Genomic DNA, 17045 nt, shown 5'->3' with positions numbered 1-17045 from the left:
TCCTGAGGGTCTTAAATGGTTAGATTGTTCTACTGGATGAAGAAATGTTTTTATGGTAATAGGCAAACAGAAGATTAAGGACATGGCTCAGTTTTGGAGTGTTCTGGTGGTTTTAGAGTCTTATGTGCAATGATATGTTAATTGCTGAATTTTCCAGTGTATATTTTGATTCTACTGTAAAACTTGGACTGCATTTGACTGTGGGTGTGTTTGTATTTTATAAAACTAATAGAAGGCCTGAGAGAAAAAAAAAATGGGACAAGGAAACATTGTGAGATCTTATTTGTCTTGTGTATAATGCTATGCACAGACTTGTAAGCCAGCACTGTGGAGATCTCGATGAACTTCAATGAATGATAAGCTGCTTTTATGCTTTTATATTGCTTTTTCAGCCCTTCTTTGCCTGGACAAGCCAGATGACAGGTATATTTATAATTATTTTTGGAATTGCATTTTGTTGTTTCGAAGATAATGACTTTCTTGGCTTCAAAAATGTAACTACATCTGTCTCACTCTCAGATACCAAAATGTAAATATTGAAACATATGGAGTCAAAAATGGAAAATAAGAGACTTTCTATGGTTTGGCATTTCTCACATGTATTAAGGTAAATAAAGTAGTCTCCCCTTGATGTTCCAAGACTCCCAGTGGATGCCTGAAGCCACCAAACCCTATATATGAGGTTTCTTCTTATCTGATAACTAAGACAGCTGCTAAGTGACAAAGGGATGGGTAGCATATATGGCATGAACAAAGGGATGGTTTCCTTCCCTGCTGAGATGCAGGAAAAACTAGACATATGCAGAAAACTGAAACTGAACCCCTTCCTTACACTTTACACAAAAATTAACTCTAGATGGATTAAAGACTTAAATGTAAAACCTAAAACTATAAAAACCCTAGAAGAAAACCTAGGCAATAGCATTCAGGACATAGACATGGGCAAAGACTTCAGATGAGATGGAGTGGGACAGCGTGAGATTTCATCACACTACTCAGAATGGTATGATATTTAAAACTTACAAATTATTTATTTCTGGAATTATTTTCATTTACTATTTTTGGAATGCAGTTATCTATGGGCAACTGAAACTGCAGAAAGTGAAACCTTCTATAAGGGATGGGGGCTACTGTATAAAGCATTTTTCTTTCCTTCAAATTTATTCCCATTGCAAGCAGTGATGGAATGTCATTTGCAATTTGTAAGTATGTAAAAAATGCAAAATCTATTGTAAGTTATGGAAATAATAAACTTCCTTGTTTTTACAAATATCTATTTTAGTGCAAATTTGGCAGTTTAATTTTCATATAATTTTTAGAAAATAATTGTTCCTCCCATCTATTCAAGTGTGAGATTTTGACCCTGTGGCACAGTGAATATCAATATATTTCCTGAAATAAAAAGATTCATTTTTATCCTTATTTTTTGTGTATCTTGAAATATGTCCCTGTGCTTGCTTCTCAGTCATTCAAACCCTAAAACTACAACCACAGTTCAATAAGATGGAGATGCAGTAATGTCTTCTGAAATTAGTGCTTGCAATTCCAGCAACTGCAATCAGAGGACAGTGGTGCATGTCATAGAGATTATTAACCACCCACCCAAGTTGTATCTCTCGTTCTGTAGTTACAATCTCTCAGGATTGCATTGGAGATCAAGGCTAAAACACCTTCACCAGGCTTTCTTAAAGTCGAGTCCTGACGAGACCTTATCAATAAAATGTGATAGGAAGTCATGTGAATCATTTCTGAGACAAAGGCTTTTGAGACAGATATTTGTTTCCTTTATGTTCTCTCTTCGTTTTTGCTGTCTGGCTAAAGATGACGATGATGAAATAGCAATTGAGGGGGAGCCACAAAATGTAAGGTGTTTGGATCATTGAATATTAATGTGGATGAATACCTTCTGCCAACCAAAAATAAACACCTTAGACTGTTGCATAAAAAGGAAAGAAACGTCTATTGCATTCCAGCAACATACATTTCTGAGTTTTTTCATTATAGCAGTGTAATCTACCCTAAATAACACAGTGCCGATATATGAAACATAGACTAAAGTGATGAAGCCTTCTTCGAGGCAAACAGAGAGGTCCAGGAGAGTCAATTATTGACTCCAGTCCATAAATGGTAGGTGCTTGGAACTATTCAATAATGTTGAATAGATTTTGAGATTTCCTTAGGGTTCAGCACTACAGACTGCTGTGATGAATGGGCATGGTTATCATGGCAAGTATGTATAGAGTTGTGGCAAGTATTTCACATACTTCCCAAACCTGATGTAGAGAAATCAGTGACTGCCTTATCTATAAAGTTAAAACATTGTTAAATATTAACACACAGCATCATGCAATATGGGACAGCTTTAGGAATTTGGAGGCATCAGTTTTTCTGTTTCAATATATTTGATGATCTTTGCACTGATATGTCTATTAACATCTCCTCCCTCTAATATCAGGCTTTCTTTCTTCTCTTCTTCCTTTTCTCCAATCTGAGAGTTTGATAATTCAACATAAAAAACTTTTCCTTCTGTATAGATTTAGTAGTTTAAAACTTACAATTTTTAAAGGTTTTGCCTATAGAATCTATCAACACTCACATAATTTAACATAATAATGTAATGTAAGCTTTGAAGATACATTTATTACATCACGTGTCATAAGAGAAAAAATGAATTGAGTTTAATGCATCATTCCCCAACCACGTTCTGGAAATAAGAGAAGAGCTTCAAGTTTATTTAGTGAGGGGACAGTTCTCAGTGGATGTTTAAGATGTGAGATATTTTCACTGAATAACATATATTGTACATTTTTACTTCATTTCATGTTTTTCTATAACTTTTTTAACTCCATAACTTGTCTTGACTTGATTTACTCAGACACTGCCTTCTTGTTTAACATTTTCCATTTTCTGAAATTGTAAACAATGTTGCTAGGGTATTCACAGCACTTCTATAGTATCATAATAAAAGAGCAAATGCACTTTTTAAGAAAGAAGGGAAAAATGTTGTGGGATATTTGTGAAAAGGAGAGAATGCAAGGGAATAATTCGAGAAGTAGAGGTGATGACAGGGGCTGGCCATGAGGGAGATGAAGATCCCTTCCTTTGGTAAAAAGCCCAGGAGTTTAGTGAGCCCACATCATGAATAGCACTGCATCACCTCATGACACCCAGGTAGGAGGTGACAGGACTTTGAAGAACAATGGCTCTACAATGTATCTAGGGATTTTGCACATAGGTGATGATGCTTCCAATATTGGCACTTACAGAGCTGAGCTGACTTCAATGAACCCCTCAGGCATGGCCAGTGGGCGTAATAGACGCTCTCATGCTGCGTTGAATTGTAAAGGTCCTGCCTTTATTTCTTTTAATACCACAAATTTTTATTTAGATTTCTCGACCACTCTAATAGCAAGGAAGAGGAGAGTAAGCTTAAAACATGCGTGATATAATAATTATTATTGAAGAGTGGAAGTTGGGAGTTACTTGAGTTTTCTGAAAAATTCAGAGTGTGTTGCGAAATTTACTCTTGGCCCACATAAAAAATGTACAGTCTCTGAACTGATCATGCAGTTTCATCCAAAATCACTTCTATAGTATCAGAAGAGATAACTGTACAGTATAAAAATTCTATATTAATCTTCCTTGTTTTAGCATTATATATAAACATTATATTTAGTGATTTGTTTTATTTTTACAGAGAAACATATTTTTGGAACCAAATGGGGTTACAAATTATCTATAATAGAGAACACCCTCCATGTTACCCCAAATTACCCCAATACTTAATCTCAGAAATATGCCCTTTTAACATTGGCATTCTGATGAAACATTTTAGTATGAATATTGCTGCTGGATTATAAATGTAAAAGTTCTTGAATTTAAAAATTATAAAATGTTAATTCCAAGGCTTTATAATAAAATAAAGCAACAACCACTTAACTTATGCATCTTTTTAATTTTTACTACATATTTATTACTATTTTTGTTTGGATTAATTACAGCAGAAATATGAACCAACGGATGGATGATAGAAGTGACAAAAGTATTTTCTTTTTTCTTTTTTTTTTTTTTTTGAGACAGAGTCTCACTCTGTTGCCTAGGCTGGAGTGCAGTGGCGTGATCTCAGCTCACCACAACCTCCACCTCCTGGGTTCAATTGATTCTCCTGCTTCCTTTCCCCGAGTAGCTGGGACTAGAGGTGCACACCACCACACCCAGTTAATTTTTGTATTTTTAGTAGAGATGGGGTTTTCCTGTGTTGGCCAGGCTGGTTTTGAACTCCTGACCTTGGACGATCTGCTTGCTTGACTTGCCCTCCCAAAGTGCTGGGATTACAGCCATGAGCCAACGCACCCGGTCACAAAAGTTTTTTCTGATGTCAGCTATGGTAAGACCTATACGGGGCTCATTGTTTCTAGGTATTTCACCAAGCATACCATAGGTTTATCTAAAAGATAACTAGATTAGGTCTTGTTCGCTAGTCCTTTTTTTTTTTTTTTTTTTTTGGAGACAGAATCTCACTTTATTTCCCAGGCTGGAGTGCAGTGGCACAATTGCAGCTCACTGCCATCTCTGCCTCCTGGGTTCCAGTGTTTCTCCTGCCTTAGCCTCCCAAGTAGCTGGGATTACAAGCATGCACCACCATACCCAGCTAATTTTTTTTTTTTTTTTTTGGTATTTTTAGTAGAGACAGGGTTTTGCCATGTTGGCCAAACTGGTCTCAAACCTCAAACTACTGATCTCAGGTGATTTGCCCACCTCGGCCTCCCAGAGGGCTGGGATTACAGACATGAGTCACCGTGCCTGGCCATAGCCTTTCTTTCTGAGTCAGTTTGTCAACAGAACTCTGGTTAGTTTGTTAGTATTTGCACTTGTGTTTTCCTCACATCCACATTTGGGGTTCCCTCACATCCACACTTCGGGTTCAGAAAGTGTCGAGGTTATGAAAAACAAGAAAAGTCTGAGGAGCTGTTAGAGATGGGGCAGATACTAAGAAGTATCTATAAATGAAAACATTGTTAATTAAATGCAATGTGGGATCCTAGGCAGAGTGCTGGAAAAGATAAAGGACATTAGTGTAAAATTAATGAAATACAAATAAGAGATGAAATTCAGTTAAGACTATGATACCAATGTTAATTTCCTGTTCTTCATAATTATACCATGGTTATGTCAGATATTAACATTAGGAGAAGCAGGGTGAGAGACAGAAGAAGATTTTCTACTATCTTGCAACTTTCTTAAAGGTTTAACAGTAGTTCCAAATAAAACATTAAAAATTAAATGATCCATGTGGCCCAGAGCCGTTTAGTATATTATTGTAAAAGTCTCAATGGTCTTTACAGTTCTTATCATAAACCATAGGAATATAACAAACCACTAAAATACAGGTTTATTAGGATGAGACTGAGTTATCAAGAAATGCTTTCAGTCAAACTTCCACATTAGTACAAAAGTTGGTATTAAAAACATTTTTTAGGCCGGGCACAGTGGCTCATGCCTGTAATCCCAGCACTTTGAGAGGCCGAGGTGGGCGGATCACCTGAAGTTAGGAGTTGGAGAGCAGCCTGGCCAACATGGTGAAACCTGGTTTCTACTAAAAATACAAAAATTAGTTGGGCGTGGTGGCGGGCGCCCGTAATCTGAGCTACTCAGGAGGCTGAGGCAGGAGAATTGCTTGAACCTGGCGGGGGGAGGTTGCAGTGAGCCAAGATTGCGCCATTGCACTCCAGTCTGGGCTATAAGCGTGAAACTCTGTCTCAAAAACAAAACAAAACAAACAAATGAAAAACAGTTTTTAGAGGAGCCTTCAACAACCAAGGAATTCATTAAGGCATCATCCTCAGAGATTCCAGGCAAATGAGGTGTTTGTGTATGCATGTATTGATAAAAGGTGGTGATGGATTATTGATGAAGTAGAAACATGGGAAGTTAATAAGAAAATATATCAGAGGTAGGTGCGTGTTGCCTGAGACCAAAGCAGAGGACACTCCTCTAGGGTGTAAATCTCACCTGAAAAATGTGAGTGAGGCTGAGAATTTACTCTGGAGAGTATACAAGTGAGAAGTTAATATTGTTTATGATAGGAAATCAAACTAAATTGTAAGAAGAAACTTGCCTCTGTGTTGATGTCTCTAGGCATTTATGGGGTGCTACTGGAGTAGAATGGACTTTAATATGAAATCAATGAAAAGTCACTGAGTCTTCAGAATAATTAATTGTCAAAAAAGCCACATCTGAGGAAAATCATGAATATAGCAATATAGACATAGGGATAAGAAATAGGAGGACAGTTGCATCAAATAGGAGTCACCTTAGACTATCGTAGAATGAAACTGTGCCCCTTCATCTAAAGATGAATTTAGAATTAGAAGAAAGTGAGCCTGTGCTATCATTGACAACTGGTTAGTAGTTTACTAGCATGGAAATCCAAGGAGCCTCTCTCTTAGTTATACACTCTGGGATTCTGACTTGATTTCCCCACTGTCTCTTACCACAGTGGTTCAAAAGGTATGGTTCTCAGGCCTGCTCTGTGATCAGCACCTGGAAACTACAAAATGCAAATCCCTGGGCTTCTCCCCACATCTACTGGATCAGCGTCTTTGACTGGGGGTTGGGGGACAGCAATGTGTGTTTCAACAAGCACTCAGGGGCTTTCTGATGCAGTCAGTGTGAGAACTCCTGTCTCAGAAAGTCACCTCCACTTACACCAATTAACTTTATTCCATAGACATTCTCCCACTCTCCACTAGTTAACCCTTCCTTCTGTACATAAGTGCATTGAAATTCTATTCTAAATCTTTATATCAGGACCTTTTCAATCTAATCTGTTCATTTCCCCCCTGCAAATCCTGTCAGAATGACAGAGAGCATTTTGACCCTGTCAGTTGTTACATTAGAAAAGCCGACGGTTGAAAAATAATAAAATTGTCAGAGTTACTGGAGGATGCAAAAAACTAGGGTTACTTTCATCTGTTAAGTAACTGATTGAATTGACAGCACACCAAAGATCTTGCCACATAATCTTGTGCATTGGGTGAAGTGAATTAATTTAGGAAAGAGTTCAGTACATTGCCATATATAAGCATTTCTAGCAGGACCTGACTTGCACCTGTTAAACTATTTCGAAGAATAAAAATGCCTGTGCACTCAACCCAGGAAATGCTACTCACTGCCAACTCCACAGTGAGGTAACATGCAAATGACAACTTTCAGAGAAGTAAGCAACTAATTCTTTCCCCAGATTGCTACTTAAAATAACCTTTTTTTTTTTCTGGTAGGAAAATAAAATTCAACCAATAATTTGTCACTCTTCTTATTTGCTTTTGCCAAGCAGCTGTATTTACAGAAAACAATGTCCTGATTTTTTTTTTTTTTTTTAGGTCTTGATTTCTTATCAAGCAGTTTGGTGGTCTAATGATTTTAGTTTGTGAAACTCATAAAATTCATCGGCCAAAGTAGCTTGAACCTTTTCCCTCTTTCTTCTCTTCCCTGTTCCCATTATTTATAATGAGTCTTCCCAGAAACTTCCAGTGTGTTCCTTACTGACTACATGAACACAGGTAAAGCAGGAGAGATAATCAACTCCAGGCTGGAGCTGAGCAGCAGCGCCAACTACTCATGACTCCAGCAGATGTTTCTGCTTTGGGGACCAAAAGAAATTTTATAGGGTTTTTCCTCCTTCTCAGGGAAAATTGCCAGAACAGTCAAGAAATGGGAAATATATAGGCCTGCTCACATTTCCAAGTAGGGAGGGATATTATATTCAGTAAAAGGAATCTCAGAGAGGAATTTTTGAAGACACCATCTCATAATAGCTACGTAAAGTGTTCACTAGGAAAAAGAGGAAGAAGAAGAGCTCACTTGGCTTCAGATTTCTCTGTATATTGAAAACTGTGAATGTTAGAGCAGTTTGAAATGATATCCATTTATGGTAAAAATCCACCTGGTAGTCAATAAGGACCCTCCTCCACCACCACCACCACCACCAAGAAAAGAAAAAGAGAAAAAAAAAAGGCACAGATGACATACTCTGAATTTCACTGTTTCTGTCTGTCTTTAACGTAAATTGTGCGACTACGAAGGGAGAGGACATATGCAGGACTTTGAGTCTTTTTTATAGAAAATTAACTGTTTACCACATAGTATAATATTGCTCCCAAAATAAGCAAAAATAACAAAAATTTTCCTTGAGTGGGAGAATATGAGAATTTCAGTTCTCTTGGATTACTTTACTTGATTTTTGGTATTTTGGCTCTCAAGAGACAGCCTACGTGCAGTACCACGAGAATAATACCGGAGATAATTGGTTACATGAAATCCACGTGAAAGGAAATCAGAGAGCAGTCAGAGACCTAGTTCTGTGGGTTAAAAGCCTCTCTTTTGAAATTATGTCCAATATGGGGGAGAGAAAAGCCTACTAAGTCACTGGTCTTGTTTATGTAATGAGAGGTAAAGAGGATCAGTAATGGAGAAGAGGGCTGCTGAAACTCTTTGCGACCTTTCTGTGTAGGATAGCTGTTTATGAAGAGCAAGAAACGTTAAACAAAGCCATTCCAATAACCCTTAACTGGGTTTTAAAAATGTTATTGTATGTTCAAAGTCATGCATAAACAATTAACACAGGGAATATGATTGACTAGAAATAGTAGTCAAGCCCATCATTTTAGTCATTCAGATTTTCTTATAATTACTTGTAGTTTATGTTTTATATGTTTGACAGAACAAAAGTGACTGGAGATTATTCTATTAAGGAGTCATACTATCAAGGAAAGGTATCATCAACTTATTAAAGTCCTGAAAGGATGGTGTCCACTTTAAAATCCATTAGCTATTTTATTGTTAAAAATGGGAGCGTTAATTAAGGTCCGAGAAAATCTTTAGGGGGCTATTTCTGATCTCTGAGAAGAGTAAATATCTACCTGTTATATGCTCCATAAGTTATGGAGAGTCAAAATTACCTAGTAGAGTCCAAAATACATAGTTTATTTAAACTCCATCTAAGTTAAGACTTGGAGAATGAGGAATACTTGGCTCAAATGGAGAAGGAATAGCCCACTAAGTTGGGGAAAACATGTAGAAAGATTCAAAGTTAAAACACAAGTATAATACATTTAAAAGTAAAATTAATACACATAAATATCATATACATTGTAAGGGAATGGAAGAAGATAGAACTAGAGAGTTATTCAGGGACAAGATTAAAAATGAACTTCCAAATGATGACAAATGGATTAAGGGAAACAAAATCATTTTCAAGGTGGCCAGTTGCAAGCTTGTTCCTGATACATATTACCCTGAAGTGGGAAAGTAATAGGATTAGAGAGAAACTGATAGAGTATTTAAGAGTTTTAAATGATCGGATATGGTCATTGATTACATGTGGAAATGGTGGAGAAGGGAAGTCAAAGATTATTCCTAGTTCTTGGTTTGAACAATTTGTTGGATAAAAGCTTCATTCACTTAAATATTTTCAGGTATGAAGGGAAAGATGGATTCACTTTTAGAGCTCCACTGTAGGGCAGTTATTTCTAGGCACCCCAAGGGTGTATGTGTGCTCCCAAAGCAGTTCATGCATTTTTTTCTGTTCTAGTAATATCCCTTCAGTGCAATAATCAAAGGCTATCAGAGGAAGGCTCATTGCTAGTACCACACTCATTGGTACACTCCATGATCATGACTCCCTGATAGTCTTCTGGGCACAGCAGTTATTGGCTGCTGTTCCACAATAGCCACTGATGCTGCTACTGGCTGTTACTGAAGAAACTCGGGAGGGTATCTCTGCACTGAATTGTTGACAAAGACCAAATCATCATGGGTTATAATGATGGTATTCAACTTCCGGTCATGTGTTCTCTTTTAGAATTTAGAACTAGTTCACGAAGACAGCCTGAGAATAAAGGTCATCTCACTCCCTCCATTGTCTTTGCCATGATCATCTTTTCTCCTGACAACTCTGATCTTCAGCCTTAACACAAAAACACCATACATGTAAATTCATGTGAAAAAACAAATATCCTAAGTGTTCACCTGCATTCCAGTTCTGCAAAGAGCAAGAACACGAATCTTACTTTGAGCTAAATTGGGACCCCCTGCCAAAATATCAATACCCCATGAGATTTTTATCCCATGAAATTAGGGATTGTTGAAGAAGAGGTCCTTGAAGTTAATTGACACACTGCTTCTTAAACTGTAATGTGCATATGAATAATAAGGAGAACTTGTTAAATTGCAGATTCTGAATCAGTGGCTCTGGGCTCTGTGGACAGGCTCCTGATCTGCAGCCTATGCTTTGAAAAGCAAGGTTCCAGTCTAACAATTCTCTAAATTCTCTCAGTGAACAGTTGAAGAAAATGAGTCACGGGCATTTATTTAGTACAAGGCAGTGAATTCAGTGCTGCCTACATATTAAACTGAAGATATAATCAGGGTTAGAAGAATAAATTTCCCCGACTCTCAGTTCACTGTCCTTTCTAGCACAATCAGCAGCATTTTGGATGAGTAGATCTCCTAACATCAGTAATGTTACTCCTCATTTTGGAATCTAGAGAAATATCTTCTGCTAATCACCAAAGGAAAAATCTCTCAAAAGAACATGATGAGATCCAGGAGAAAAGAAAGCCATATATGTTAGTTTTTTGAGGGTTTTTTTTTGCTAATAAAAATTAATTAGCTAATATTTTTCTAATCGTCTATGACACTGTATGTGTTGTGATTTGTTAATGCTTTAGAAATGTACATGAAACAACTTTCCATAGGCAAAGTAAGTGCTTCATAGAATGGTTTCATACTTTCATAGCGATTACTATAAAATGAAATACTGATACTTTTCTTTAAAATATTTTAATGCAAGTTTTTAGTGTGAAATTTATTTTAATAGAAAGATGGAATTTTCCTGGAAGAAAACCACTCTGATAGGGCAGGAAAATCTCTTCACTCACCTGATGTCCTCAAAATGTGCTTCTAAAGCAGAATGGTAATTAACCCTAAACCTGAGAGAACATAAAATACTGGGGTGCAGAAAACTAGTATAGTTAAGCAACACAGAAATGGGAATTTCTAACAGTAGATTGGACATTGCTCCCTCCAACTGAAACATCTGGTCACCAATTCATACCTGGATTTCTTTATGCTTCATCCCTTTCCTGACCCCTCCCTTCTTAATGCTGCTGCTCAAGTTTAAAAGAGTACTGTCAGGAGAGCAGATGGACTCCACTGCAGGCTGGGGAAGAGCCAGCAAGACATAATGCAAAATGCTCCCTGCCGACCCTGAGGTGACTGTAAACTTGATCAAACGGGATCTTTCTCTCCAGGGAAAAGAGATAATGCAATCTTATTGCTGGATCAAAACTTCTTACAAAGGCAGCCAGTTCAACTGTGGTATGTATAGAGAGTCCTCTGGAGGATGCGCTGAAGCCATCAAACCCATACCCCCTGGAATGTCTCCTGGGATTCAAGCACTGGCCAGAGAACAGAAATGAAGTAGCTGTTTCCAGCGATTTACAGTTCTCCTAAATATGAGAAGGAAAATGTGTGGAGACATTTTAGCTCAGCAGGGTCCTCAACTGAGCATTAGAGAGGTTTCCATTGCTTCTGACTGTACCTTGTGATTTTGCATCTAAATGAATGTTCTACCATCTGAAACCTTTCAGGTTACTAAATTAATTCAGAGAGGACAAATCCCTCTTGTGTGAAACAGCAACATGTAATATTTATTGAAAATATTAAACTGTCTTCTCAAATTAATATCTGATTCAAAAAAAGCCAAATGTAGAGCCAGTAAGTCAGATTGTATACACATATATTCTATTCCTAAATCTCTCAAAGAGAAGGGATTAAACAGCCCTTCGCTTCTATTTGAAAAGTTTGAGAGGGCTATAAAAATGGAAATGTATTAAATGTGTCCATGAAAATTTATATGTACATATAGCCCTAGGTTAAATCAAATGCTGGGCCTAAAGTAGAGTATAAAGTACTCATCACTTACTTTCTCTTTTTTGAGAGAATATGTTTTGGTAGAGGAATTCATTCAACATCTGATAAATATACTCCTTTGGCTGAGACATATAGCACAACAGGAGGGAATTGATAGAGTCTATGAAAAAGCGAGATGTAATGTTAGTTTATGGGAATTGATCTGAAGTGATTTTTTTTTAACCATGTAGATCTCTGTAAATAATTGAAATAATAACCTGCTGCAGAACAATGGAGACATTTAAAAAATTGTCTGGGTAAAAAACAATGGATTCATAGACACATATAACACAATTGGGAAACAATTTAGAGGTTTACTATAATAGTTTTTATAACTAATAAGAGAGTCTAGAAATTGGTAAAGATTTCAATGTAGAATTACTCACGTGTTTTAAACCAGTGAAGACATTTCGAGATTGCTTAGATTACATTTCCATTTGGCAATGGTTTGATGGACAAGATGAACTGTTAGTTCTATAGTCTTTTCTCAGATCAGTCAGTGCCTACCACAAATATTGCAGAATCTGTGCTATTCATTAGCCATTTGATTTCAATGATGTTTTTAGTTGATTTGTAAAATGATGCAACTGCATATCCTAAACAAAAGTCAAGAACTGACACATTGTGTTTCTAAGTAAATTCTCAGACATATTTCATTTAAAAGTGCAGTATTATTGCTGATTTTTAAAGAAAATATAATTTAATTACCTTTAAGATTAATACTGATTGTCTAGTTAATAGAAGGTCCCTATCATTCCTTATTTTCTTACTCATATCTGCTTCACACATTTAAATTACTTGCCTACCCCTTGAGGGCATTTTAATTTGCAATATGGCTTTATTATCAGACTTCAAATGCTGTAAGCCTTACCTCGATATTGCAGTCTTTGAAAGTGACACAACACTTCCTTGATTTTTCCCTAGCACTAATTATCACAGTTTCTTAAGTAAATGGATATTTCTTTCATTTATTCATCTAATTCACAAATGTTCACTATGTACCCATTCTGTTTTAGACAATATATTTGCCAATGGGAATAATGATGAAGACGGATCCAGTCCCCACTCTCATGAATCTTATCAATGAAGTGTGGAAAGATTTTTTTTTTATTGATTGATGAAATATGTCTATCTGAAATCCTTTATCATCATAGTTTAGAATAATAAAAGGACTAATACTCACTTACTAGAAGAGATGATACAAAATTGTAAGTATTATGGAATGAATTATCATCCCCAAATTCATATGTTGAAGTCCTAACCCTCATTACACCGGGACATGACTGTATTTGAAGATAGGGCCTTTAAAGAGGTCATTAATTTTAAAGGAGGTCATTAGAGTGGGCCCTAACCAATATGATGGTTATCCTTATAAGAAGAGGAAATTTAGACACAGACAGAATGGAAGGACCAAGTGAAGACAACAGAAAAAATTGTCAGCTGCAAGTTAAGCAGAGAGGCCCTCAGAAGAAACCAACATTGCTGACACCTTGCTCTTGGACTTCTAGCCTTCAGAACTGTGAGGAAATAAGTTTCTGTTGTTTAAGCCTCTCAATATATAGGACTTGGTTGGTACAAGCAAACTAATACAGTCAGGTTTTCTTTGTTTAATTGAAAACAACTTAGCTTTAATGGTTGAGTCCAAATTCTGATAGAAAAGAAAAGAAGTACAACATTGGCAATTACTTAGACAGTGGCTTTCAGCCTCATAGGTAAGGGGACTGTTGGCATAATTTAGAGTCCTCTTTTCATTATTTTGTTTTAATTGATATGGTACCAAGGCTTCCAGTTATGAAATGATCCAGACAAGGAGTTTCTGGAAAGAAACCGAGCCTTACATAGACACAAATAAATCCTCAAATGTGAAGATGTAGAGTAACGGGGACATTTGAAGCAACATTTCATTTCCAAGATCTTATCCTAGAAGATAATCAAACACTTATACAAAGATTTAGCCCAAAGAACTAATTACCTAAAGCAGTAAAATAAATAAAATAAACCACATGCATTCTGCCATTAATATTACAGAAGTGTATTTATTTGTATTGAAAGCTACTTTAAATGGAAATTTCAGTGAAAAAGATGGTTTAATATATGTTTCTGATTTTGTGGGAAAAAATAAAATTATACAAATATGCATAAAATAGCTAGAAATATATGCGCCAAAATATGTAATGATGATTATCTTTCAGTGATTATGTTATAACGTTGTTTTCTTAATCTTTCACATGTATTTTGTAATAATTTTTGAATAAATGCATCACTTTGAAATAAAAAGTAGCTCCCAAATTTTGTTTTTTAAATAACTAAAGTCTTAAGTATCATGAGTCAATGTTGTGATTGCATGTCCTGAGTAAGGCAACCACTGGAAATTTTTTTAAAAAGGAAGGCAGTTTAGTTCTCAAAATACTATGGATGATATGGCTTTAAACATTTTAGGTAATAACATAAATTCTGAATAAAAGTTATTCATTCTTGGTTAGTGCATTCTTGAATGTTTTTGAAAAGTCCAAGATGAATCCACCAATGATGATCAGCCTTAAACATTGTTTAATGATATAGTTAGCATGTATTTTTTATCTTGAGTGGAGAAGTACACACAGATAATACTATTTCCAGGTGGGGATATTATTGTGCTAATTTTTGAGTTCAAAATCTTGACTCACATCTCGATGACAGAAATCATACTGCAGCAGGATGTTATATACATTCATTAAATGTGTATTTACCTAACACCTTCCATATGCTAGAAAATGAATTTAAAGATGGATGAAACATGACCTCTGCCCAATGCAATGCATACTTCTGAGGTAAAGAGCTAAGGATGTATCTGAAATTGGATGTGACTGTCCTAGCTTGCATAATGGCCACATCTTCTGTAACCAAGTTATATGTTCCTCTCCATTTCATTTAGGGGTATTCATGATAAATATGCCCATATATGTCTGTCATTTCTTTCCTTATACTATTCATTTAATCATTCCACAAAGGCATCCTTGATCCTCAGTTAAATTCAGCAATATTTATTGAGCTCAATATTAAGTGAGCAAAATTCTCCACTACTTCTGTAGATTGAAGAATGATGAGAAACCCTAATGCAAATATCTGTATAACCAAAGTAAATTGTAGAATGTGCAAATGGCATAAATGACTAATTAAGATAATTAATAGTACGAAAAATTGAATCAAGTTTAAAAGTATGTGGAAAGACATTTGAGCTTTTGAAGAATGGATAATAAGTTGGCAGCAGAAGTAAGGAAATGATATAAGAGTAGGTGGATTAGCATGGAAAAACAACGGCAGGAAATTTGGGACGTGTTCTAGGTAAAATGAGTAGCCTATTTTGGTGGAAGTACAGAATGAAAAAAAGAAGCCTTGGGAAAGAAGAATGGAAATGTAAGTAGGGGATGCATGGCTGAGCATGATGAATTCCCCAAGAGTGTTCTTGGTATAGAATGTTTAAATAATGAAAATCCAATAAAGGAAGTTGAGGTATAAAGTGAATATTTAGACCCATGCTTTAGGAAGACTAATGTGGTATCATTTAAAGATGGATGAATTTGTGACAGAGATGCTGGAAGAGAACAATATTTAAACTCAATTTGACACACAACTGAAAACAAATTTGCACAAATTTTTAATATATAGAGTCATATGTAATTTTCATATTTGTAACCATGCTAAGGTAATTGATACTAATGCAATTTGAGATTTCTTTTGCCAAGAAAATACCATTTAAATCTACTATTTTTTATAGTATGAGTTTTTATGTAATAAATTTAAGGCAAATTAAATGTACAGTGAAGTAATATCAATTCCACAGCTATTTATCATCTAATGTTTTGCAGCATTTTGAGAGATACAAAAAGATGAAGACACAAATCCCTGTTGTTTAGTTCAGCTTTGTCTGTTTTAGGTTTTAAACTTCTAGAGTACATGTAATTACTCTGTGGAACCGGAATTTAAAAATAAATATGTATCCAAATATTTAGGTTGATCAAATTTAAGTTCAATATAATCTGGAGACTAATGGTATCAGATGCTACAAAATCTAAAAATCGTGTTTTATCTCATTGACTGCCTGTTCAAACTATAAGAGACATAGATGACAAAGTCACAGCCAACATCACACTAAACAGGCAAAATCTAGAAGCATTCCCCTTGAGAGCTGGAACAAGACAAGGATGCTCATTCTCACCACTCTTATTCAACATACTACTGGAAGTCCTAGCCAGAACTATCAGGTATCCAAAATAGGAAAGGAGGAAGCCAAACTATCTGTCTTCATAGACCATATGATTCCATACATAGAAATCCCTATAGACTTCAACAGAAGGCTCCTACAACTGATAAAAAAAAAAACTTCTGTAAAGTTTTAAGATACAAAATAAATGTACAAAAAATAACTGGCATTTATATAACAACATTCAAGCTGAGCACCAAATCAAGAATGCAAACCCATTTACAAAAACCACAAAAAGAATACAATATGTAGAAATACAGCTTATCAAGGAGGTGGAAGATCTTTTAAGAATTACAAAACGTTGCTGAAAGAAATCTGAAACAAAACAAACAACTGAAAAACATTCCAAGCTCATAAATAGGAAGAATCACCATTGTTAAAATGGCCAGACTGCCCAAAGCAATCTGTAAAATCAGCAATGTTCCTATCAAACTACCAACCTCATTTTTCACGGAATTAGAAAAAAACTATTCTAAATTTATATGGAATCAAAAAACCGCTCGGATAGCCAAAGCAATTCTAAGCCAAAGGCATCATGCTACCAAACTTCAAGCTATACTACAGTAACCACAACAGTATGGTGGTACTGTTGTACTAAACAGACACATAAGCCAATGGAACAGGATAGAGAACCTAAAAATACACACTTAAAACCACCTGATTTTTTATGAAGTTGACAATAACAAACAATGGGCAAACGACTCCATTTTCAATAAATGATGCTGGGGTAACTGGTCAGCCATATGCAGAAGAATGAAACTAGACCCCTACCTTTCACTATGTACAAAAATTAAGTCAAGATGGATTAAATACTTAAATGCAAGACCTC

The 17045-nt window shown here is 35.8% G+C and overlaps 1 long non-coding RNA gene across 1 annotated transcript in view; it reads left to right on the top strand.

Moving 5' to 3' along the window:
• LOC129532361 (uncharacterized) overlaps positions 1-17045 on the top strand; it is a 115666-nt gene that overhangs the window by 19658 nt on the left and 78963 nt on the right. The window lies entirely within an intron of this gene.

The sequence above is a fragment of the Gorilla gorilla genome, chromosome 2, assembly GCF_029281585.2.
Source record: "Gorilla gorilla gorilla isolate KB3781 chromosome 2, NHGRI_mGorGor1-v2.1_pri, whole genome shotgun sequence".
In the NCBI taxonomy this organism is placed as follows: domain Eukaryota; kingdom Metazoa; phylum Chordata; class Mammalia; order Primates; family Hominidae; genus Gorilla; species Gorilla gorilla.
Note: the sequence above shows the minus strand (reverse complement) of the source record. Positions and strands in the feature narration are given on the sequence as shown.